Source organism: Pithys albifrons, chromosome 2, assembly GCF_047495875.1.
Source record: "Pithys albifrons albifrons isolate INPA30051 chromosome 2, PitAlb_v1, whole genome shotgun sequence".
Lineage (NCBI taxonomy): Eukaryota > Metazoa > Chordata > Aves > Passeriformes > Thamnophilidae > Pithys > Pithys albifrons.
Window position 1 is genome coordinate 53031245 of NC_092459.1, and position 23211 is coordinate 53054455.

Sequence of the window (23211 nt, forward strand, 5' to 3'; positions counted from 1 at the left end):
AAAATAAGCCCTTTTTTCCTATATTTAACCTTTTAAGGGAAGAAGAGCTAGGCATGTTAGAGAGATATTTTGTAGCTATCATTAATATGCATGACTTTCAGCTAAGGAGAGGGGTTCCCTGTTGCTTTTCAAAATCAGTCTTATAGTTAATCACCAATATTCACTTAGGACTCATCCTGCAGATGGACTAAGGAGGTCCTTCTGAGGGACACAGAGCATCTTCAGTGTGATTATTTATATAAACAAAGTTATTTATGCTTTTAAGCCCCTGCAAGACCAAAACTTTGGAGGATGCATTCTTATTTTTCTGATTTTTAAAAATTTTAGGTGTCCAGCTACTTTTGAGTGTTTAAATACATCAGAAATACAGTTTGTTAGTTTGCTTCTTGGCTACCCACCTGTGAAGTGGGAATAGTGTTGTTTAATTCTTGTCCTTGACCTTGTCTAATTAGACCTCATACTCCAGGGGAAAGATTGTCTCCTAACTCATCATCATCTTGTGAGCACCTGAGTTACTGGCTCTTACCTAATCCTCTGGTTAATAGAAGATGTAGCTGTTCTGGAGCCCAGATGCTAGTGAGGGAGACAAATTTCTGATGGCATAAGGATGACAAGGAAGAAAATCCCATTTGAACTGGATGACCAGAAGAGAAGCAGAATTAACTAAATTAGTTTTAATCATTCAGTTTTTTACTCTTAAAGCATGATCAGCAAACTGTAATAAACACTAGGTACCAAAGATTTTAAGATACCTGGTTTTCAGGAGCACTAAAGTATACTTGGTAAATACACCCACTTGACAGGAATGAATAAGCACGGGGCACTGCTTCTGTGTATTGCTGTGCTGAGCTATCCCAGGGAAATTGCCTCATGCTTGGGGTGAGGTGGTTCTTTGCCTGGCTGTAGGCAAACTGCCTGCTCCCGCTGCCTGCAGCACATTTGCGTCATGCTGCTGGGAGTTACAGACTGTGAACAGCCCAGCGACAAAGTGCAGTCACCAAGAAAGCGGATATGCAGGAGGTGATGGGACCTCTTCTAAACTCTGTTTATGAAGAAGTGGGGCAGCACAGTATGCCACAGAGGGCTGTTGTGTATTGCCTGCACCCACAGCCAGAACCACCAGCCACCTGTCACTCCTTTCTTACCAAACACAAGCTTGGGGAGATCATGGTGGTAAACCCACAGGTGAGCATTTCAGAACCAGGTTTGGCACACACAGAGAGGCTGCCTGTGAGCCTTGTAGCAGGAAGGGGAGTCATGGTGATAGGAGCTTAGGGGCTCATGCTCATCATCTCATGTGCTTTGCACTCAGCTTCAGTCTTGGTTGCTTAGGGGATATGACTGCAGTATGGCAGGAGTGATGAAAGCCACCCAGCAGACTACAGCAGAGACCCCATTTTGATTGACCCAAGGCTATAGTCCTGAAAGACTTAGGAGCTGGCTTGGGGTAGAGAATGAACAAACTCAAGATTATATACTGCAAAACTTCATCCTGATAGAAGTAGACAGTCTCTTAACTGAACAGAAGGAAAGATCATTCCTGTTTTTCATTTATTTTGCCGAAACTCCTGTGCAGATCTGCAGCTTACACAATACCAGTTATGCTATTTATGGAATACAGAGTTGTCATTTATGTAAAAAAAAATCCCTTGTAAAGGATGCGAGACCAGTTTAGGTGCACAGCCGCTCAACAGCAGAGCTGCAGAAGGCAGCCTGCTAGGGCCACACTCCATCAGCACAGTTGCCTTGTCCTTGCCTGGATCATTGCTATACCGTTACGTGCAGCAGACAGCACCACCAGCCAGACCACATGTTGTAATATCAGTTTATAGCCTGTTATTATTTTCCTGCTTTTGGGGCAAACTGGCACCTCCCAGCTCTGTTTTCCTGCCAGCATGACAGAATTTAGACACAGCATAACAATGTTGTCTATATAGATTACTAAGATGTGATTAATCAAAGGAGCACATGGGAAACAAAGTATGGAAAGGCAGAAGGTAATGATTGACTGTAGCCACAAGGCAGTATAAAAAGGATCTAGAAAACAGATTTCCAGCATGCAAGAGAAAAGTTTCAGACTTTTAAGAGGATCAGAGGTTTCATAATTTCATGATCAGAGCACTTCTTAATGGGATATGGCAATTGTTCCTGTTAAAGGACTTGCTGGAAAATGGTCTATGGATAATATTATCTAGATGTGTGAGTGGTAATTAAATCTGCATTGAACTTTTGTTAACATTACCTTAAAAAATACTTCGGTTTGGATAAAATAATTTCTCTTAAAACATGATTCAGAGTAAATTTTCCAACTGTAGTTCTGAAGGGACAGTCCTAGGAGGATGTGAAATGAAGCTGTTATGTTTTTTCTGTTACTGTCCAGAAGGTGTTTCATATTGAATCTGTAGCTGGGGAAGAGATTTACATTTATGTTTTAAGACAGCTATATTTTAAAGAAAGAATCTTGGGATAGATAATAGGATGGGGCAGGGGAGAAAGTCTGGAGAGGCGATTGTGTGCCTGAGAGCCTCTTTTGGTGTTTTGGGTTTTATTTAACTTTCACCTCCAGAAGTTTACTAAACATTTTGCCTTGTTTGTGTCCTTGCCATGGTGACAACAGCACTAATATCATAGCACAGGCTGCTCCCATGGTTCACCAGCCTTGTGAATCCATATAGAAGGCAATTAAACCAGACCTTGTCTTGTGTCCCTGGGCAGCTGATGCCCTGGGATCCTGCCCTGGGATGCAGAAATTCTCCTTCCCTTCTTTACCTTGGCACAAACTTTCTGCATGATCTTCTGTTCACAATCTACAGGTGAAAAGCAGGGATGCTGCTGGCCCCTGACAGAGCAGCTGAGAGGGTGAACACGTCCAGGGACATGTCGTTCTTTGTCACTCTGGTAATGGTGTGTATCATCAATGCATTAATGCCACAGATAGGCTGAGGTGTTAGAGTCCAAGTCATACTCCTGATAATACTTTGTGACTTTTCTTTTTTGTTGTTGTTTTCTTTTTATTTTTAATGCTATATTAAGACTACTTAAAGAGAGCTTGTAAAGTTTCCATGTAAAGCTTCAGACTTAAGGAAATAGGCTGCATGATTTGCCTTAATAACAGCTTCATTTGTACATGACATTGGCTTTATCAGTAAATACAAAGCTTTCATTACTTTGTAGGTGATTGGAAGGAAACGGGCACAATGTTAACCTATGGAATTGAACCTGGAGCCTCCAGGGCAGGGACTAGTCCTGCCGGCGCGGGCGGGTGGCAGCAGACACAGGACCAGGCTGCCACCTCGTGGCATGTTCCAATTATATCTTATCAATAGGCAGGGGCTCCTGGACTCGTAGAGGACAACACGAAGTTGTGCTTGTTTATGTCCACAATAAAACAAAAAATAAGTCCATAAGCAGTCACCAGAATGTCCTGGGAAGAGAATAAAACTAATGACATCATGACTGTCTGCCCTTCAGATAGAAGTGAAATATGAGGGCAAGTAGAAAATACATCTATTAAAAAAAAAGGGGGAACTTTCATTTTCCAAAGAGTTGCTGGTTATAAAACTCATGCAAAATGTTATGTTCACTCACAGCCAAGATACTTCATATAAGTTTGGAAAAAATCTTTAGAAGTGGAATTAATACAGGGCTATAACTTAAAGGAGGTAGCCAGAAAGAAAAGTTGACTCAGCTGGTGGTTTAAGTTGATCTGCAGTTAAGGTATTGTCTTCCTTACCCTTCTTATTTCTTCCACGGTACATTCCCATCAACCTTTGCTGTGAGATAGAAAGCACTTGGTCACACTTTTGAGGAAGAACAGAAATTAAAGTAAAAATACTTGTGACCCAGTATCACAAAATCTATCACAGTTAGAAGCAAATTCAGCTACATGTTGAAAAACTGTTGTTTGTTTGCAATATCTCTGTTCTAGCCAGATCACTTTTGTAACGTGTTTTTGCTTGCACTGCTGGTCCTCTGTAAAACAGCCTGCCTTTTCTGGGGTTTCAGCTTGCCAGTATCATTAGTAATTTTTTATTTAAAATAAAAATATCAATAAAGACTCTAACAAGGATGATTCTTCAACATGTTAAAAACAAGTACCCTGTTCTTTCCCTTTATCACATTAATCTAAGGTCCAGGAAACAGGAAATCAGAAACTCCTGTAACTGTTCAACACACACTGAAGGGGAACCCTGATTCTGGAGTCTTTTCACTTCAAATCGGGACACCTTTAATCACAGTGGGACCTGAAGTGGAAGGACACCAGCGAGAGGACTGGTTCTCACTCTTTGCCAGATGGATAGGGCAAGTTTCAGGTCTGGCATTGGATTGAAAAGTGATTGGGAAAGCCATTAGATAGCTCCTTTAGAGACTATGCTAACATTCCAAACAAAATATTGGAAATTACTCTTTCTTTGTGTGCATGAAGTAGTCTGGTGGCTTTTCCACATTTCTAAAATCTTATATATGATTATCTTGTCTCAGATGACTCTAAGGCTGGACTTGAGGTGCTAAAAGTGTGCAAATGTCCTACTACAAAATGAGTTAAACCAAAGGAAATGTTTTCTTTGTTCCTATTCTGTAAAATCACACATACACCTTTTCTGGGAAGCTAGTGAACACCTGTAATTCATTTTAGCTGCTTCTAAAATCACCTGTCATTTTTTGAGGTAAAAACTAGGATCTTCTGCCATCTTCTCTGGAGCGGGTCCAGAGAAGAGCAACAAGGCTGGTGAAGGGACTAGAGCATAAGTCCTATGGGGAGAGGCTGAGGGAGCTGGGGTTGTTTAGCCTGGAGAAGAGGAGGCTCAGAGGTGACCTCATCACTGACTAGGACTACCTGGAGGGAAGTTCTGGCCAGGTGGGGGTTGGTCTTTTCTCCCAGGCACTCAGCAATAGGACAAGAGGGCACAGGCTTAAGCTCTGCTAGGGGAAATTTAAGTTGGATATCAGGAAAAAATTCTTTCCAGAGAGAATAATCAGGCATTGGAATGGGCTGGCCAGAGAGGTGGTGGATTCACCATCCCTGGAGATTTTTAAACTGAGATGGGACGTGGCACTGAGTGTCATGATCTAGTAAATGGACTGGAGTTGGACCAAGGATTGGACTTGATGATCTCGGAGGTCTTTTCCAACCCAATTTATTCTATGATTCTATTCTATGATCTTGGTAAGGCATTTCACTGAGATCCAAGAGGGAGGGAAGAATCTCGGAGCCCTACACAGCTCAGTGTAACTCATGTGAACTGTTAATTATAGGGGAAAGTGCAAGATGAAACTGTATGCTTGCGACTTCCAGGATCTTAGGAGGCTCACTGAGCTATTCCCCTGACCCATTCTGAAAGTATTGATGAGATGCTTGCCCAGTTCACCCTTAACAAACTCTAGCAATGGGAACGCAGTAATTCCTTACGTGACAGCCTTTGGTCTTGGTGTTTAAATACCATTTGTCATTTTTTCTTAATATCTTAAGGGTGACAACAGCCCTTCTGACTGTTTGCTTTCTGCCTTAAAGCAAAGATGATCTCATCCCCTTGCACCTCTATGAAGCTTCTTTGTCATAAAAAATATAGCGGAGGGCCTTGGGATTCCTCATGAGACACTCCTATCTGCATTGGAGGGCAGCGCAAGCTGCAATATGACTCTGGCACACCCTGGGAAAGGCAGCCAAAGCCATTATTTCCGGTGGTGCTTTCACATCAGGCCAAAGTATTCCCATAGAAAGTGTGGCTTGAAGTTAAACAGGTGATGGAAGGTCTGTGGCTTGCTCCTGGCAGCAGAGAGGACCTTGCACAGTCTGCCAGGTGTGCTAGCCTCTGCTTTGCAGTCTCTCTAGACTAACTATTATATTCCTTCATTATCAGTATTTCTTGGTTTACCTGAAGCAATGTCCTGGGTCCAGATGGGATGGTGTTAATTTTTCTCACAGCAGCCCTCATGCTGTGCTTTCTGTTTGTAGCTAGAAGGGTGTTGATAACACAGTAGTGTTTTGGCTACAGCTGATCAGTGTTCCCACAGCATCAAGACACTAACACTCCTCCCTCCCAAGGCCAGTAGGCTGGGGGTCAGGAGGGGGAGAGTTTGGACAGGAACACAGCCAGGACAGTTGATCCAAACTAACCAAACAGGATATTCCCTACAATGACCATTGTGCTCAGCAATAAAATCCAGGAGAAAGGTGGGGGGACTAATTTTTGAGGCATGCTGCATGTATTGGGTCTTTGCTTTCTTTCATTAAACTCCCTTTATCTCAACCCACAAGTTTTTAACCTTATTTTATCCCCCTGTCCTGCTGAGGAGAGGGGGAGAGAATGGCTAGGTAAGCACCCTGTAGCAACATGAACCCACCACAGGCAGACACTGTTCCAGTGTGAAAGAAGAGGTCCTCCTACTGCCAGCTCACCCTACAAATAATGGGCAGGTGTGTGAGTTGGGGGACTACAGGTGAAGAAGAGTAGCTCTTGCTGGAGCCTTGGATAAGGATTTGGATGCACAGCTGATGTGGATTGCTACAGGATAGAGCTGTGAGGTCTGGGAGGAGGAGAAGGGCAGGCATTCCCTGCTGCAGGCCTGGAGGAGGCTTTACCCTGTTTTCATCACTTCTTTCTTTCCCATTTGCTGAAGCACCCACACCATTTTTAGGAGCAGAGAAAAAAAATGGCCTCAAGTTTTGCCAGAGTAGGTTTAGATTATATATAAGGAATTTTTTTTTATGAAAAGGGTTTGCAAAGCACTGGAACAGATGGCCCAGGGAAGTGGTGGAGTCACCATCCCTGAAAGCGTTAAAAAGAAAAAATATGTGTGGATATGGCACTTGAGGACATATTTCGCTGGTGAACATGGTGGCAGTGCTCTGTCCAAGGCTGGATGTGATGACCTTAAAGGTCTCTTTCCAACCTTAATGGTTCTAAGCTGTGATGAGGGCTCCATTGGAGAAGTGAGAGAGGTGCTAATTACAGGGAGGTATTAAAAATCCTTTTGTTTATTTCTTTCCACCTCCAGAAGAATATCTGGTATCTCTCTTGCACCCCTCAACCATATGCACTGCATGGTGTGGGCTGTGCAAATACACGGCACAGAGACAGCCTGTTGCTTAGCTGAGGAAGCAGCACAGAGCATTGCAGTCCCCTTTCTGGAGGCACAGAGGTGCAGCAGACAAACTCTTTGAGGCTTCTCTGGGGGAAGCAGCTCTCAGCCAGAGAGGCATGTGCATGCCAGGGACTGCTAAGCAGGGCACAGAACCACAGAATGGGTCAGGTTGGAAGGGAACACATTGAGTCATCTGGTCCAACCTCCCTGCTCAAGCAGAGTCAACAAAGAGCACAGTGCACAGTATTGCATCCAGATGGTTCTTGAATATCTCCAGTGAGGTGTTCAACACCTCTGGGCAATCTGTTCCCATGCCAGGTTGCTTGCACAGCAAAGAAGTTTTTCCTCATATTCAGGCGGAACTTCCTGAGCATCAGTTTCTGTCCACTGCCTCTTGTCCTGCTGCTTGGCACCACCAAAAAGAGGCTGGTTTCACCCTCTTGACACCCTTCCTTTAGATACTTATGGACCTTGATGAGATCCCCTCTCAGTCATTTCTTGAGGCTGAACAGACCCAGTTTCCTCAGCCTTTCCTCATAAGAGAGATACCACGGTTCAAAGATTCGTGATGGCACTAAGTGCCTGTTCACCTGTGGAGGGAGAGATGTGGGAACACCCTAAACTGTCAGAGCAGCCAAAAAAAAAAAAAAGGAAATTATGGTATTTGTAATTGCTGGCCAACAGCCCTGCTTATGTCCCTCTAAGCAGCCCTCTGCTGACTTCTGGAATCCCTGTGGGGTGGGCATGGAGTGTCCATAGCCAGTTTTGTGACGAGAAGACTTCCAAACGCGCTACACCTGGGCAGGCTTCCCTGCCCACCTGCACAGGGCGCTGTGACTTTCCACAGTGCCTTCGCGCACGATTCTTCCAGCTTGCCGAATGTGTCGTCATACTCACAGGTGGGCAGCAAAGCCCTCGCCGCGAGCTCGCACAGCAGCCGTCCGAGGCTCTCCGAACTGTAAGAGCAGCAGGAGAGGGTAGGACAAAGTCGCAAAAAGGAAAACAGTCGGAGAGGAAAAAGAAAGAAAAACAAATTTCCCTGACCGGGAATCGAACCCGGGCCGCGGCGGTGAGAGCGCCGAATCCTAACCACTAGACCACCAGGGATCTATGCAACTGTCACTTTACGACGTCTTACCACGCCTTTCCGTAGCCCCAACGGCCATAACGGCACCGCCGCCCCGCGCCGCTGCTTTCCCCGTGCGCTCCCACTTGCAGGCAGTACCAAGTCGTGGAAGCAGCGCCGTGCAGGGAGGGACGTTCCCCTCCACCTCACGGAAGGGGGTAGTGACGGCGGGTGGGAAGAAGAGCGGGCGGCCCAGGCGGGTGAGGGTGCCTCGCCGTGGCGGGGGTGGCGGTGACGGCCGGGCGGGACGGAGCGGAGCCCGGCGGGGCGGCAGCGGGACCGGGGGTGGTTCACACAGCGCGGCAGGCACGGGCTGCGCGGCCGCGGCCGGGGCGACGGCTCGCAGGAAGGCGCCCGGGCGAGGGGCCGCGTCTCCCTCCCTTCGCCCGCCGGGGTCCCTCCCACCGTCCCCCTGGGCGCGGGATCCGCGCGGTTGTCTCCCCTGATTTCGTGTCGCCTGCACACGCTGTTCCCGAACAAGATCGTCTTTTTACGGGGTGTCGCTGTCACGGCTGCAGGAGAGGCGTCGCCAGCGAGGTTGTGCCCCGCACATCCCGGGCTGTGGCCGCCGGGAGGGAGCGTGGCGCTTCCCTCTCTCCGGGCAGGCTGTGGAAACAAAAGCACCAGAGCTTGCCCGGGTTCCGAGTTAGGTCTGCAGGGCACAGCCTGCCCAAAGCCCCGCCGCAGGTGGGAGCCAGAGGCTCCACACAGGGAAATGAGGTGGGGGTTCGTTTGCCTTGTACTGTCGCGGCCTCCTCACGCCACAGATACTAATCTGTGACCTCGCTTTTTTTTTATAAGGTTAGTGTGAGAGGAATGAAGACTGCCATCGGTGCAGGTGACGTTGCATGAGCGCTTCTTCCTCCGACGTGTTGGTTTTATGAGCACAGTAGATCTGTGAGATGTACTAGCAAAAATAATATTCCCTATTAAACCAGAGTTCAGTAATACTAGCAGGTGGGCTCTACACGAGCAAATGTTTCTAGTTCTCAAGCCCTCTGCCTCTAAAATGCTTTACATAAGAAACCTTTTCTGTGTCAAGATAGGTGAGCTTCAGACTATCTGTGGACTGTGCAAATATACATTAGCAGATCTTCAAAAGCTTTAGAGTCTGAAAACAAACTTAGAGAGATCCCTTTCCTCAGGGATGTGCTCAGGAGGTTGGTGGTGTTTGGTTTCTTTCTCAGCAAAGTTCCTGTTCAGCCAACAGTTCATTTCATCTCAAACTCTTCACTGTTGCAGGCTGGACCAAAACATGTATCTTGATCGTGATGGAGCTTTCTTGTGTCTGAATTGAGCAATTTTACTGTGCAATGAGGTAGATAACATAAAATATGAGATTATAATCAGTCCCCATTAGATACAATCTTATATGCACGAAAATAGCATTTCACATGTGTAGATCGATAGCACCTTCTTTGGTAACACCAAGGCATTTCAGGCCTTGAGGAGACAAAGCTGTGGAGTGCTGGAGGCTGAGATACACCTGTTGCCTGAGGCCACTGCAAAGAGGGGTATGTGGTTAGGGGAGGGAGGTCAGCTGGTCTCGGAAGGTGATCTGTGCTCAATGTTGAAGAGAAAGGCAAAGTGGCACCTAGTTTCCTGCAACATGGAACCTGCAAGGAACATGAACCAAATGTTGAGGTGGTTCTATGCTGCAGAAACTGAGCTAGTCTTATGCAGTTTGTATGCTTCACTAGGTCCACAGTGTCGTGGTTAAAAGCATAGGCTTCTCCACCTGGGGTGCTTCTCAGGTGTGTTTTGAAGGGGTACTGACATCTGTGCTTCTGTGGCTGTGATGTTAGCGGCACTTGAGACAAGTAGCTTAGATCTAGAGCAGGTCCACAGCAGCTGCATTTGCAGTGTTGAAAGTGTGGGTTACAGAAGGGTCATTGCCACTGTGTCCTTGAATTGCCTTTGTTCTGTGACACCACAGAGGAAGGCAGGGTGAACCCCCTGATTCTTAAGCTACCTGAGTGATAGAGACTAAATATTCCCCCCAAGAATTTCAGAAAAGTAGCTGACCCTATGAAAGATGTGAACTTATGGCTGATGGCAGGCTGGGAAGACATGTTTTGTCCATGCCCTTGAAAACTCTTAGATGTAGAAACAAATCAGTCTTGTTCTGTTATGCTTTACAATTAGCAAATTATTTTCCAAGTGAGTAATGTATCTTACTCAATTTCTCTGGAGTAGTGAAGCAGTTGGTGATTACAGCCATAGGAGCAGTGAAAACTAAGGTAGAGAAACATACTGAAGTAAGAAATCTTTTGCTGGATGTCAGCCTGGGGTTTGGGGGCTCACCACTAGACCATCAGGAAAGTAGCATTGAGAGTCATGTGCTGTCTAGTTATTTTTAGAAATTGCTTTCTTTGCTGTACAAGTCATGTGCGCTGGCAAAAGATTATGCTGCTTCTTTGGCTTTCTGTATCTGACAGAGAAATACATCAGTGAAACTGTCAGCGATTCAGCCTCCTGCCAGCACAGAAGCAGCCAGTGCCTGCATCCCTGAGATGCTTGCTGGAGAAGAATGATCTTCCCGAAAGCGCCAGAAAAGGAATGTCAGAGGGTGATGTTTCTTTTCACTTAGCAGAATGGTGGTGTGTCAGTAAAACCAAGTGAGTAACATTCAATATTAGGGATACTGTACCAGAGCTGTCAGTTTGGTATGCAAAGCTGAATTTTGGAACCTGGAAAATCAGAGCCATTACTTTAAATGCAAACTGTACAGCAGTATGCAATTAACTTGTCTGTTCCATATGAATACATTACATATGATTACTTTAATTTGTTATGTTAATTGATGTGTGACAGTAGGCTTGCTATATAAAAATGAGTAAGAATATCAAAGTAATGTGCTAATTTGTGGGAAGTATATCAGTTGAGTATGTTTCTACTATATAATGGTAAGTACAAATTGTCTTTAGTACTCAGTACATGCTTCAGCAGTAGTGAAAATTCTTGATCTGCACAAAAGCTGTAAATTGTATTTATGACTGTAATTTGTGCATTTTTCACTCTTCTGTTTCCTCAACCGTGTGTTTCATCTGGAAAGTCCTGACATCAGCTTTTCTTCTTTAAGTTACCCTGACTTAAAATGTACATCATTCCAGTTTCAAGTAAGTGGAGAAGAGAGGGATGGAAACTGTGATGCACAGTCTTTTGCTATTTTTATGTTTAATTTCTGAGTATGGTTACATAATTGTTAGACTATAATGATTTTTCTGGGGCAGAAAATACTATTGTAGTTTATATCTGTTATACCTGTTTTAACCATAATAGTCTTTTTATGGAAATAATGTCAGGAACACCTCAAAAGGCGTTGTCCAAGCGCTACAGCATTCCCGACACTCCCATGTGGAAGCCCCCATTCCAGGCCCGCTCTGCCTGCAGCGTGTCGCGCACAGCGCCAGGGGGCGGCACGCGAGGATGTGCCGCGTCACGTCCCGGTGCTGCCCAGGCGCGGCATTCCCTGTTTACGGAAAATAATGATGCTGACGAAGAAGAGAGGTAACGACCAGTAATATTTTATAAATACTTTTACAAGTTCTTGTATACTTTTCCTTGAGCTTCCGTTCTTCCCCTAGCATTGTATTTTATTTAGAAAAACGTATGTCAGCTTTTTCTTTTTTTTCCCCTTAGCGTGTGTTAAAAGGCCATGTGATTCTGGTGTTCGGGACAAGATATGGTGGTGGGGTGTTTCATACGGTGCCCTCTGAGTTAAGAAAAAATGCCTTAGTTGAAACAAATAGGATTTTTGTGTCATTTCCTGTATCAGCAAATTTTATTTCTTTTATAGTCTTTCTTCTGCTGAGCACTTTGGAAGCAACTTCTGGTTTGCTCTACTAGACCGTAGAAGTGGGTGCACCAAATCAGTTATTAGTGGAGAACTTCTTATAAAAGATTCAAGCAATGGCCTCTTTCTCATTTTTATAAAACTTGTGGAAATTTTCAGTACCTCTGTCAAATTGAGTTATATCTAGACAATTCAAAGTTAAAAGGTGATTTGGGGACACTCTGAAAATTCATCATTACATAAACTGAAGAAACCAGGCTAAAAATAGCCCTTGGTGCATGGCAGGATCAAGCAGGGCCTCAATTACGTATGCATAAAAATGGTCTGTTCATATGAAACTTATTTTGTGACTACTTCATGGTGAATAATTGTGGGAGTAATTGGGAAAAACAGGACTGCTCATGGAAAAAAAAGATGGGTGTCATCTTTATATATTTTCAAAAATTGACTATTACAGTAGTCAAGGTTCAGTGTAATTCTTTATGGCAGGTTATCTTTCTTAAATGAACAAGCTGTAAGTTAACAGTTGCAGGTATAAAAAACCCCAGAAATTACATGAACCACACATGAGCAATACAATATTTTTTCTGCTATTACTGTAAGCTGATCTGAATGCAGGCCATAAACATACTATACATCTAACAATTTTTTCTCTTTAATATATGCAACTCTGTTAATGTATACTGAAGTGTGTATTATGGAAGATCAAAACCCATTCAAGCGTGGTACTTAAGTATCCCAAATCTGTTCTGTCTTCCATGTGTGGTTATACATGCGAGTTTATGTGAGAAGTCTTTTTCCAGGGTAAAAATGCACAATTTGGTAGTGATTAAAAGAGCAAACTTGCATTTTATCTCCATCAAAATAGTGCAATCAGTGATAAATTTGCCCAACCCTGAAATGAAAGAGCAACATGAGTTTAAGCCTTTCTCAGATGGAGATACTCTACTTGTTGATACCACAAAATGAATTAAACAATGTTAAGAGCATTTGTATTCAAATGAATTGGCACAGAACATATTGCCAGGGTAAAGTGCAAACCACTCAGAATGTCTTCTCTATATGGGAGAGAGACCAAAACTAAATTTTATTGCAAGGTGATATGTGTGTGTGTGTGTGTGTGTGTCTAATCTACTTATCTGTCCACCCATCTCATGTTCATCGTTGCAACAAACAGGCAGGCGTTACCTATTACTTCCAGATTCAGTAAAATAAAGCAGTGTATTACATCCCACTCACACAGGTTCTTCTAATGACATGAAGTGTGTGGGTTGAGCTACAGGCAGCAATCCACAGTGCCATAACTGGAACTTGTACAGTGATTCTGTTCTAGTCCTAACCTCCTTATACTGCTGCTCTGACAGGTGTTTAAGTGCTTTCTTCTGTAAGCCAGCAGTTCAGGTTATGTATTTGAAATGCTTGGGGCAACATAAATACTATGGAAATGTGTTGTTTGTCTGCTGTATGGAATCTCTGCATTGTCTTCATAGAGTTTTCTACACTATACAATAGAGGTGGCTGTACTTGGAATGATAATGTGTGGTAAACTGGTTAGGACGGAGACAGCTTTTCCTGGAGCTAAAATAAGGTGTTAGTCACTGTCATTGTTGTGCAAGTGCAGCGAAGAGATAAGTAGTGTTTCCACCAGTTTGATGGATAGGGCTTTGTACCTTCTTCAATTTGGCAAAAGAAGCTGGGTGAATAGTACTATTTTAGGTCTGCAGTTTTCTTCCTCTTTTCCCCTTCCGATTTTGTTATCTAAGCACTGCTGGAAGAGTAACTGAGAGCAGGGATGCTTTTTTTTGTAGCGAACCCTTATGCCAGTGAAGTATTTGAGATTTTAGCCAATGTAACTTTGGGTTTGTCCGTCTTTTGCCTGGAAATAAAATAGATAGAGGATGTAGCAGCTGCAGTATGCTATCAAAATGTATCCTCTAAGCAGGAGACTACATTTTAAAGCAGATCTTGTCTTGTAAAATACACTGTGTTGGAAAAAAAAATCAGATGGGAACTTCAATTTTAGCTGAAAATGCAGCAGCAAATTTAGTGGAGGAGTTGAGACAGTTGTTGTCCCAGTATTGACACTAAGTAGTAGCAAGCATATGCTATGAGTAGGGTAATGGCAGTGGTGGGAGATGGCTGCGTGTCTGTATTGGAGTTGCATTTGGTCCTGAAAATGACACGTTTTCAAAATGGATCTTTAAGCAGCTGTTAAATTAAAAATAGGCCTGTGACAAATATGTCTATTACTGAAAATTAAAATGTGTTGGAATTGTAACATTGTAACTAGTAAAAAAAATACTTGAGACACCTGCACACCACTTCTTATTTTGACACGCTCTCCTAGCATCTCTATGTATATATACATGTATGTGTCACTTCTTTGTTTCTGCAGATATCTGTCTATCTTCAGGCTGTCGTCTTGCAGAATTTGGGATTTAACAACGTTATAATGCCTTTGTAGGCCTTCCCTTAAGCTTTCCGTCTTTCAGAACTGGTTACTGACCCAAGGAGGGAATAAGCAGCTAGATCTGTAGCCGCCAATGTCGAGAAGGGTTACCTGGAGTTACCTCGGGTAAGGGAATGGAGTTTCTGGTAGCTATAGTGGGTGTTTTTTGGGGGTCGGGTGAAGGAGCCTGCTTTGCTGGCAGCACAGAAACAGCAGATGAAGTTTGCAGGCAATTCAGGTTCCCACGGATCCAAAGGCTTTGGTTAACCTCAATTTCCAAAACTGGTTGTTTTGGTTTTAGTACCGCCCTTGAGAAAACTGCTCTTCAGAGGCAAGCCCTGGCGCCCGAGCTTTATGAAGAAACACGCCGTACTCGTAGGACTAATTTTGGCCTCGCAGACCGACCCGTTTCTGCGTACAGGGCGTGCAGCGGTCCAGGAGGAGGGGGCGGTGGCGGTGCGGTCCCGCTGGGGGCGATGAGCGCGGTCCGCTGGGGCCGGGCGGGGCCGCGGGGAGGCGGGAGCGCGGGGCGGGGCGGCGGGGCCGGCACCGCCGGGGCCGAGCGGGAGCGGCGGGGCCGGGGGCGCTCCCGCACAGCGAGCGCTGCCGCCGCGCTGGGCCGCGGCCCGCCATGCCGCTCACCTGCAGGTGGGTGTCGCAGTCTGCGCCGAGCCGAGAGGCGGCGGGGCGGGTGGGTCTGCTCGGCCACGGCCTTGCTCCCTGGCCGGGCGAGCCGAGCCCCGGCGGGGCGGGGACAGAGCGCTGTGGTGGCGGAGGAGCTGTTTGCCCGCTCGGTGGTTCGCGGAGCCACCCGGCATCGCGGCGCGGGAGGGCAGGGGCGGGCGAGCCGGGGGTGGCGGCCGGAGGTGCCGGGGGACCCCGCGCAGGGCTCTGCGCTGACCGGCCCTACAGCCCAGGGCGCTTTGCAGCTCTCACGGCTTCGAACATCTGTGTCCTCCCTCTCCAGGTCTTGGGTGAATTACTGGAATGTTCCAGTCTCTCGCTTTCTGTGTCTATTAATTTATAGTCATAGGTTGTCGTGATTAAGAATCGCTGACGGGTGCCAGAGGTGTGTCGGTAATTGATTTTTGTCTCTTTAATGTGTGTAGTGGACTTTCATCTCTGTACCTCATCGTACACTACATCAGAGTTGTTTTTTGGGTGGAGGGGCATACTTGTGTCTTGGGTGATGTGTGTGCGGTATTTATGGCGCTAAAGGATGCAGTCACTGTTCGTCCCCTAGGTGATGAAATGAGATTATGAACACTTCGACTCAATAACAGGCTTTTAGCATGTGTTTACTTTACATGCTACAGTTATTGTTCTCCCATTAAGTGGTCATACATTTCTTGTATTAGCGTATGACAGTGGACTTTTAAGATGGGTAGATGCCCATTGAGCGATTATGGTTTGCTTTAAATGCTGAGACCCAGTCTAAAGGCCTGTGTTTGCGTGATACTTAAAGTGAACTCTTCCAGCATATTGTATCAGCCAGTGTTTATATAGTGTGGGAATAATGGTTTGCTGATAGTATTCTGTTAGATGCTTATGTATACACATACAGACTTTCAGAAAATTAATAGGGAAGGCAATAGAAAATACCAAGAAATTATGCAGGAATATATACTTTCTGAATGCAAATTACTTTATTAGGAATATATATCTTTATAAATAATAAAGTATATAAGTAGCAGTGTGTTTTAGAATGCTTTCTCTTTAATGCTTTAACCTGTAAAATGTCCGTAAATAACCCCAAAATATCTTAAGGGCCTAAATAGTCAAGTAATGTTGGTCCTGTGAAGCTGATGCTTATAGCCAAAATTCTGTCTGATGTCCTTCCCTTTTTTTTTCTTTTTAAATAAGGTATCAAAATTTTGGGTTTGGAGGGAAATTTTGTGCTTCAGTTAAATTCAGTTCCTTTTTTTCTTGGTGCATACTATATTACAAAAAAGAAACACATCTAAAGTACCCGATGTGTCCAAGTTCGTTATGAGGCAGTCTCTGGGTTTCGCTCTCCTGACTTTGCCTGGTGTCCTGTTCTCGCTGCAGCAGCGCCTACACTTCCATTTGGATGTGTCTCATCTACTGCTGAAAGGATAAGTGATTCCCTTTGGAGATGAAGTGAGTTAGAATTGATTGGAACAGTCCTTGTCTTGTTATATAGGCTTTGTTGCTCTGTGTATCCAGGAGAAAGAGAAGATTAAAATAGGCTGGGAGTTGGCTCTAGTAAATATTTCGCTACCTTCTGGTCCTGACTTCAGGGGACAGCTTGCAAATCTCTTACAGTGTTAGGGAGTAAGCCTCTCTATTGAAACAGAAGTGAATTCACTTGACAGTGATTTGGGGTGGAGAATAACATTTCTTCAAAAAGGTAGTTAACAAAATTGTGAGAATCCTGTGGATGGGTACTGCAGTTTGGATGGGTGTTTCAGAGGTGGAAAATTAGTGTCAGCCTCTGCAGCACGATCTGATAAAAGAAATTGCTGCTCTAGGCAGCTGGAGATGCTCACAAACAATAATTACAGAAATGAAGGACAAAGGGACTCAGTTTCTCTTTGCTATCCAGTAGGCATGGAAGGGAGGCTGGAACATAAGCAGTGTTGAGAAAAATTGTAAAACTCCCTGTCTTGCACCTCGCTTGTGCCCTCTGTGTCTCAACAGGTACCCAGAGCAGCAGCAGAGGTCCTTGGCATGTCTGGAGTGACTCCAGTGTCATCACTAAGAAGCAGCAGACTGACAAATCGCTTCCTCATCATGATCAATAAGCCAAAAGATTATAAGCCTTTATAGGCACAGCTCTGGTTTTAGTGAGGTATATATCCACTGGTGGGGTGACTGACAGTAGGGATAGCTGCCTACCACAAAGTTGGTGGCTTCCTGTTCTCTCTGTGAGGCAGCAGGGCCTTGGAATCTGCACCCTTGTGGAGGAAAATGGAAAAGTCACACTGCTGGTGCGAGTTTGTCTTGGGGGTTAAGGTTACTTTCCCCAAAAGAGGAAGTACAATGCTATGTTTAAATGAAGTCAGCATTAAAAGCACTCACTTAGGTGACTTCCTTTGACTAGGAGGAAAAGCAGGATAGGAGAAAGAAGTCTTTGGTTCTTTTTGCCCTCTCCTCCCTTTTTCATTTTTAAAATCTTATTTCTTTGTCATTTTTCTCTAGCCAGATTTATGAAATGAGGCAGTGACAAAATTCACAGCAGGTTAGAGAGTTTGTATTTCCCCCCAAAACATAATGTTTCAGGTTGATCTATTAAACACATACACAGGAGTATTCTTTTCCCCCTTTTGTTTGCAAACACTTCTGATGGTAGGCAGAAAGCTGTATGTCTGTGTTCATGGTCAGAATGTCAGGTGGGTATGAGTAGTTCTGCAGCTGGAACGTGTGTGTTAGAAACTGTTTGCTCAGTTTTGGAGAGGGGGCGGTGTGCTGCCATGCTGCATGGGGCTGTGGTTGTGTGCTTGCTGTCCTTGCTTGCCTGCAAGGGCACAGTGCAGACAGGCATGGAGTCTCTTGGTACTTCCCAGTGCGTTGCAATGCAGAAGGTACCCAGAAGAGTGAGTTACTTCAGGTGCAGTGTTTCGCTGTCACACCTGTGCTGCAGCGGGTCTCTAACCAAGCTTGAAGAAAGAGTACCAGTGCTTCAACTCAGTACCATATAGCATACTAGTGATTTGCCTGTACTTCCTTGAGACTTAATGACTTGTCATGGAACCACAGTTTGTTCTTTAGGAAGACTTCTGGCTTAGGCTAGGAGCTTTTGATGTATAGAGTATTCATCATAATCCCAGTAAGCCTTTCTGATTGTTATTTACTTTAAGAGGTGAGCTGTGCTTTCAGTTGCATGCCTCAAATTCCTTGTGTTGTGTAGCCCAGAGCCCTGTCAGTTGGGTGAAGCTTTTCCCTACTCTCAGTTATTCTATGCCCTGTAGTACTCACAAGGTGTAATTAAGCTTTAGGCCTAGTCTTTGATAAGCTATATGTAGATCCCATTGAGGTGACACTTTCTTTCTTTTGTTGCCTTTCTTAAGGCTACTATGTATGTTGTACAGGATCTTTTTTCCAACATCCTTCTTGAGGTGCAGACTCTGTGACTACCCATCATCTTTAAGTAATGCCAAACTGATTTACGGAACAGAAAACATCCAGGCTGAGCAGGGAAGTTATACCTATTTATACAGGCAAGATACATGTTTATCTTTTGGTTATGGTATCAAGTTAGTTTTGTTTATGTTTCATTTTGTGTTCACTTAGCAGCGTTTAAAAGCCTTTTATTAGTAGCTACCAATTTCTAGAAAGGAAAATTTCTTGCTGTAGTCTCACCTGTTAGTGACTGATTTTGGCATCTAGTGTTTCTGTAGATATGAGGGCCATTCCCCGAAACTCTTAAGACTCCCTGGGTAAAGAGCTCTCCCAGTGCACCAGTTAGAGGAAATCACAGCTTTGGTTTACAGAAGTTCATCGTGAGAGCTATTGCTTCCTTGAACTCAAACTTATCTAAGATAAGGTGATTTATTCCCTGACTCATTTTTTCAGGTAAATATAACCTTTTCTAATGGTGCTGTCTCTATCTGCTGCTACTCCTGTCTGAGTTCTTTTCTGCTTTCTGTCCCACATGCCATCTGTCTTATTTCTGTTTTGTTTTCTTTTGTTTTGTTTTTAAATACTCTAAGGTAATGCAGAGGATAGAAAGAAGTGTGAATATTTATGAAGCATCATTGCCACCTTCATTCCAAAGGGAAGAGGTGTGGATGGCTTCCTGCCAGATCAGGTGATGCTGTGATTGCAGGAAATACTTGGGTCTGCCTAGGTTGTTGCTTTGAAGGAGATGCTACAAGGAAAACTCTGTTGTCAGTGGCTTGGCAGTGCTTGCGTGCTGTGTCAGTAGTCCCTGTGCACAAATAATGTAGCAGATTGCATTAGGCTGTTTTTGTAGTTAACTGTCTCATGGTCAAGTGATGCTGCAGTCTGGTGACAAGGGCTTTATTTTCCTGTCAGCTTAAGAGGTAGCCTTTCCATAGCACTTTTAAGTAGCTGTACTGATGCCAGTGATCTAGGCACTTCTGATAAAGCTGGGTATAATCCGTATGCAGATTTTGGTAGTTGTAGCAAGTGGGCAATACTTTGCAGGCCAGAGAGTGGCTTGAGTCTTTCCTTCATAACTTTATTTGGAGAAGCACCAAAGTGTCTAATAATTTTCCATATGAAGATTGTATGATATTTAGAATATATATTAGAAAGAAATTCTTCACTTATATAAGCAGTGTTGGACTTTTTGTACTCCCTTTTTTTTCCTGTTCTGACTCAAAATCCAGGCTTGTGCCATCTGTCCTAGCTTCAAAAACTTCTGAAATGTAAGTATTGTCCTCTAGATGTGTGGCGCAAGTCATGACATTATGGTGACAATGGGTGAAGAACCAAGGAGATAAAACTTTTACTTTGCTATGGAACAGTGTGCTGAAATGTGGGCAGGTATATGGTGGAAGATTGACTTTGCCTGCTGTGAGCCAGTCACTTGTGCAGATGTGGCCCAGATGATTAAAAGCTGTGAAACAGCTGATGGAAATAAAAGTCACTTTGCCGCTCAGACAAGCAGCCTGAGTAATCATCAGGGCATTTAGAAGATGAATTGAGAACCACAAAGGAATGACAACTCTGCCAGTGCCGTGAGTTGTTCTCCAGTCCTTGTGGTGAGGTATCGGCTGAAGATACTTCATTTGATTTACAGGTAATTGGGTTTTTTGTTTCGTTCTTTGGTGGTGGTTTTTTTTTAGTATACGATGCTGAGTGGTGGTGTTTAGGTATGCCTTGTAGTTAAAGGTGACTAGAGGATAGCATCACTGTACAGAGGCTAGGCAAGAACTTCCTGTGACATCCACATTTGTGTCCTGCTACAGTCATACTGATAGGATGGAAAGTAAATCTCCTTTGTTGGGGTAGTGCTGATGTAGTTGCTCAGTGGGATGTATTTGTTCCCTTCTGTCAGGTGTTCTGGATTCCTTAAAATAGGGCTCTGCTGCCAACTGATCCGCTCAGTGGGCAAATTTTTAAGTGGGTTATTTGTTTTGAAAATTGGATTCTGTTTGTAATGCAGCATTTGTGTTAGTATAACTAACACATCGGTTGTCATGAAAAGAGATTAAGGACATGAAGATTAGTTTTCTTTTCTCCTGCTCTGTTGACACTGTGCACTTAACACTATTGTGTGAGATGTAAGTTTCAGTGTTTTGTCAACTAGTTGTGTCCTTTTCTGAGCCCTGTTCTGGTAGCTCCCAGTCCCAGGCTGAGCCTGGCAGGTATAACACTGCAGCCCTGGGAGCTGCTGGCTCATGGCTCAGCCAGGAGTTTTACTTTAATGTATATATGTATATAGAGTTCTTTGATACCGCAAGAGAGCATCAAGAGAATAAGCCACGGACTTGCTCCCAAAGGGTTTCTTTATTAATTTAGGGGAGAATATAAGGGAACTTGGCAAGGGTTCAAAAAGGGCACCACACAAGCCAGACAAAATGTTCCACCACAATACTGACCCAGCACATATTAATCCACAACACTTAAATCAAGATGCAATCCCTCCAGCTCCAGGCCACCCAAAGCATCAAGAAAGGAGCAAAGAAAGAGAAGTGGAGGGAGCAAGAAGAGAGTAGGAGAAAGAGGGAGAGAGACAGATCAAATAGCTACCACTGAAACTTAGTGAAAGACCAGCTCTCACACATCCAGATAGTAGGACTGTGACACATGGCACCCCTATGTCTTTGATTTTATCTGCCCTGGCCCCAGGTGGGGCCTCTGAATAAGGAGTCCTTCTGAATGCACTTGGTACATAAGTGGAGAACTCGGAGACTCTGTTGTGGTCATGTGGCTGACTTGGATGACTTACATGAAAATGCAGGACTGGAGGAATTGAAGCCGCTTGTCAAATTTTCTGAGTTTGTGGTGTTTTGAGTTGGTTTGGGTTTTTTTTCCGGCAAGAAGAAATATCTAGCTTCAACATGCTGAGTTACTTTATTGATACTGTCAGTGTAAGGTTTGAATTTTAGTTTCAAAATTAGTCTTTTTTATTCAACAAGAGCACCTTGGTTCAATAATAATGTTTAAAACACTTGAATAATCTGAAAATAAAATATATACTACTGCTCTTTTATCAGAAAATTTCTACACTTCTGTTTTTTATGCAGCAGTACTCAACCTTAATTCAAATGTATTTTTAACTTTTTTGTTGTTTAATGAAGCCCTGAACCATCTCCCTGACTGAACGCATTGAAGAATTGAACAAATAAAGGCCAGATTAGATATGCTGAAGAAAAGATGCCATGTAACTGTTCTGTATGAATCATTCTGTTGTTCTGTTTTTTCTGTATACATAGAAATAAGCTATGAACTTTAGTTACCCTAATAATTTTGAGGAGACAGCTGGGCACAAATTCTTAGAACACAGAAAAGCAGAAAGAACTTTTATGTTTCTGGAAAGAAACAATCAGCTCTTCAAAGAGAGACTCTAATTAGTAGGTAAATGTATCTGTGCTCTGGTGTATAGCAAGAGGGATTCTGTTGGAGAAGGGAGTTTTTGTATTGTATATAGTGCAAGGTGACTCTAATTACAAGGCCAGAATCTTGTGTGTAGTGTTTACAGGAATCTGGAGATGGAGGAAGAAAAAATGGTAAGATAATAAACATTTTAAGGATGTTTCAGAAGAGCAAGAGAACTAAATAATTTTCTGTTACACAATGCCTAAACGAATTCTGCAAGGAGAAAGGAAATAAACATTGCTGCTTTTTAAAACAGCCTTCAGATTATGCAGTGGGTAGAGGGTTCAGTTTGCTGTTGATAATTGTAATTTTAATGCACTAAATGGTGCCAACATCAAAGCACCTGTGAAACTGTGTCTGCTGGTGTAATAGAGGGTCACGCTGAACAGACTAATATAATAAATGTTGCAGGTTAAGCAATTTAAAAGTAAACAGTGAAGGTTTCCAGTGTTAATTTTGTATATTACAAATGTACTGGATTTTGTGTTACAATTAAACTGTTCAATATGTTACTTAATGTACAGAGAGAGTATGCGTTGTCACGCAGTTCATGTTGCTATGGAAACCCAGCAGTTTGGTTCTGCGAACAGTGTTTCAGATAGGAAAACATCGCATTGCATTACTGCCAGACTCCTCTTTCCCCCACTCTTAGCTCCTTTGCTTCTCAGTTGGGAAGTAGATGACAGAAGAAGACATGGTGTGGAATTTGCATGAGTCAGGATCAGTTGTAAAATGGGATGTTGAGCTGAAACTTAAAAATTACAATTTTGCTTTCAGATAGCTCTTGTGTCTTTAGTTGCTTTTTTTGAAGTAATGTATTTAATCTGTCACAGTGTGGTGTCATTGGGCTGTTGATTTGAGGTTCTTTTTCTGAAGAACCTGAGAATGATGGGTACTTTTCAAAGAAAAATTTTCCATAATTTTCACAGCATGATTATGAATGTTGCTGAAAATGTGCTTGAACTAAAAAACAGTGACCAGTTCTAGTGCTTCCTCTTAGACTTATGGGTTGGTTTGTATTTTAAATCTTTCTTGTTGCCTGGTCTTATTATGTAAAGCACTGAGAACATATTTATGAGGGCTCAATGAGTAAAATGGGGATATTTGCCAATATAAACCTGACTTTATGCTTAAACATTTTGGGACCTAAACTAATTGTAAGTAGAAGGTGATTTATAGTACCTGTGGTTGACAGTAGAGGTATTTGTGCCAAGCATCAAGCCT

General features: G+C 43.6%; 1 protein-coding gene and 1 non-coding gene across 7 annotated transcripts in view; one reads left to right on the forward strand and one right to left on the reverse strand.

Annotated features, from left to right (window-relative positions):
- Positions 1-8121: 8121 nt before the first annotated feature.
- Positions 8122-8193, reverse strand: TRNAE-CUC (transfer RNA glutamic acid (anticodon CUC)). The gene has a single exon. It is a non-coding gene; the product is annotated as a tRNA-Glu (tRNA).
- A 132-nt stretch (positions 8194-8325) lies between these two features.
- Positions 8326-23211, forward strand: part of NCOA7 (nuclear receptor coactivator 7) — a 94201-nt gene continuing 79315 nt past the window's right edge. Inside the window, exons 1-2 of one of the 6 annotated variants that reach the window (XM_071549004.1) lie at positions 8326-8412; positions 10651-10830. The gene's annotated coding sequence lies outside the window, so the exon portion shown is untranslated. Of the gene's footprint in view, positions 8413-10650; positions 10831-11533; positions 11723-14564; positions 14584-15005; positions 15106-15404; positions 15425-23211 lie in introns of those variants that run through there. The other 5 variants (XM_071549006.1, XM_071549005.1, XM_071549007.1 and 2 more) reach the window with 5 other exon arrangements.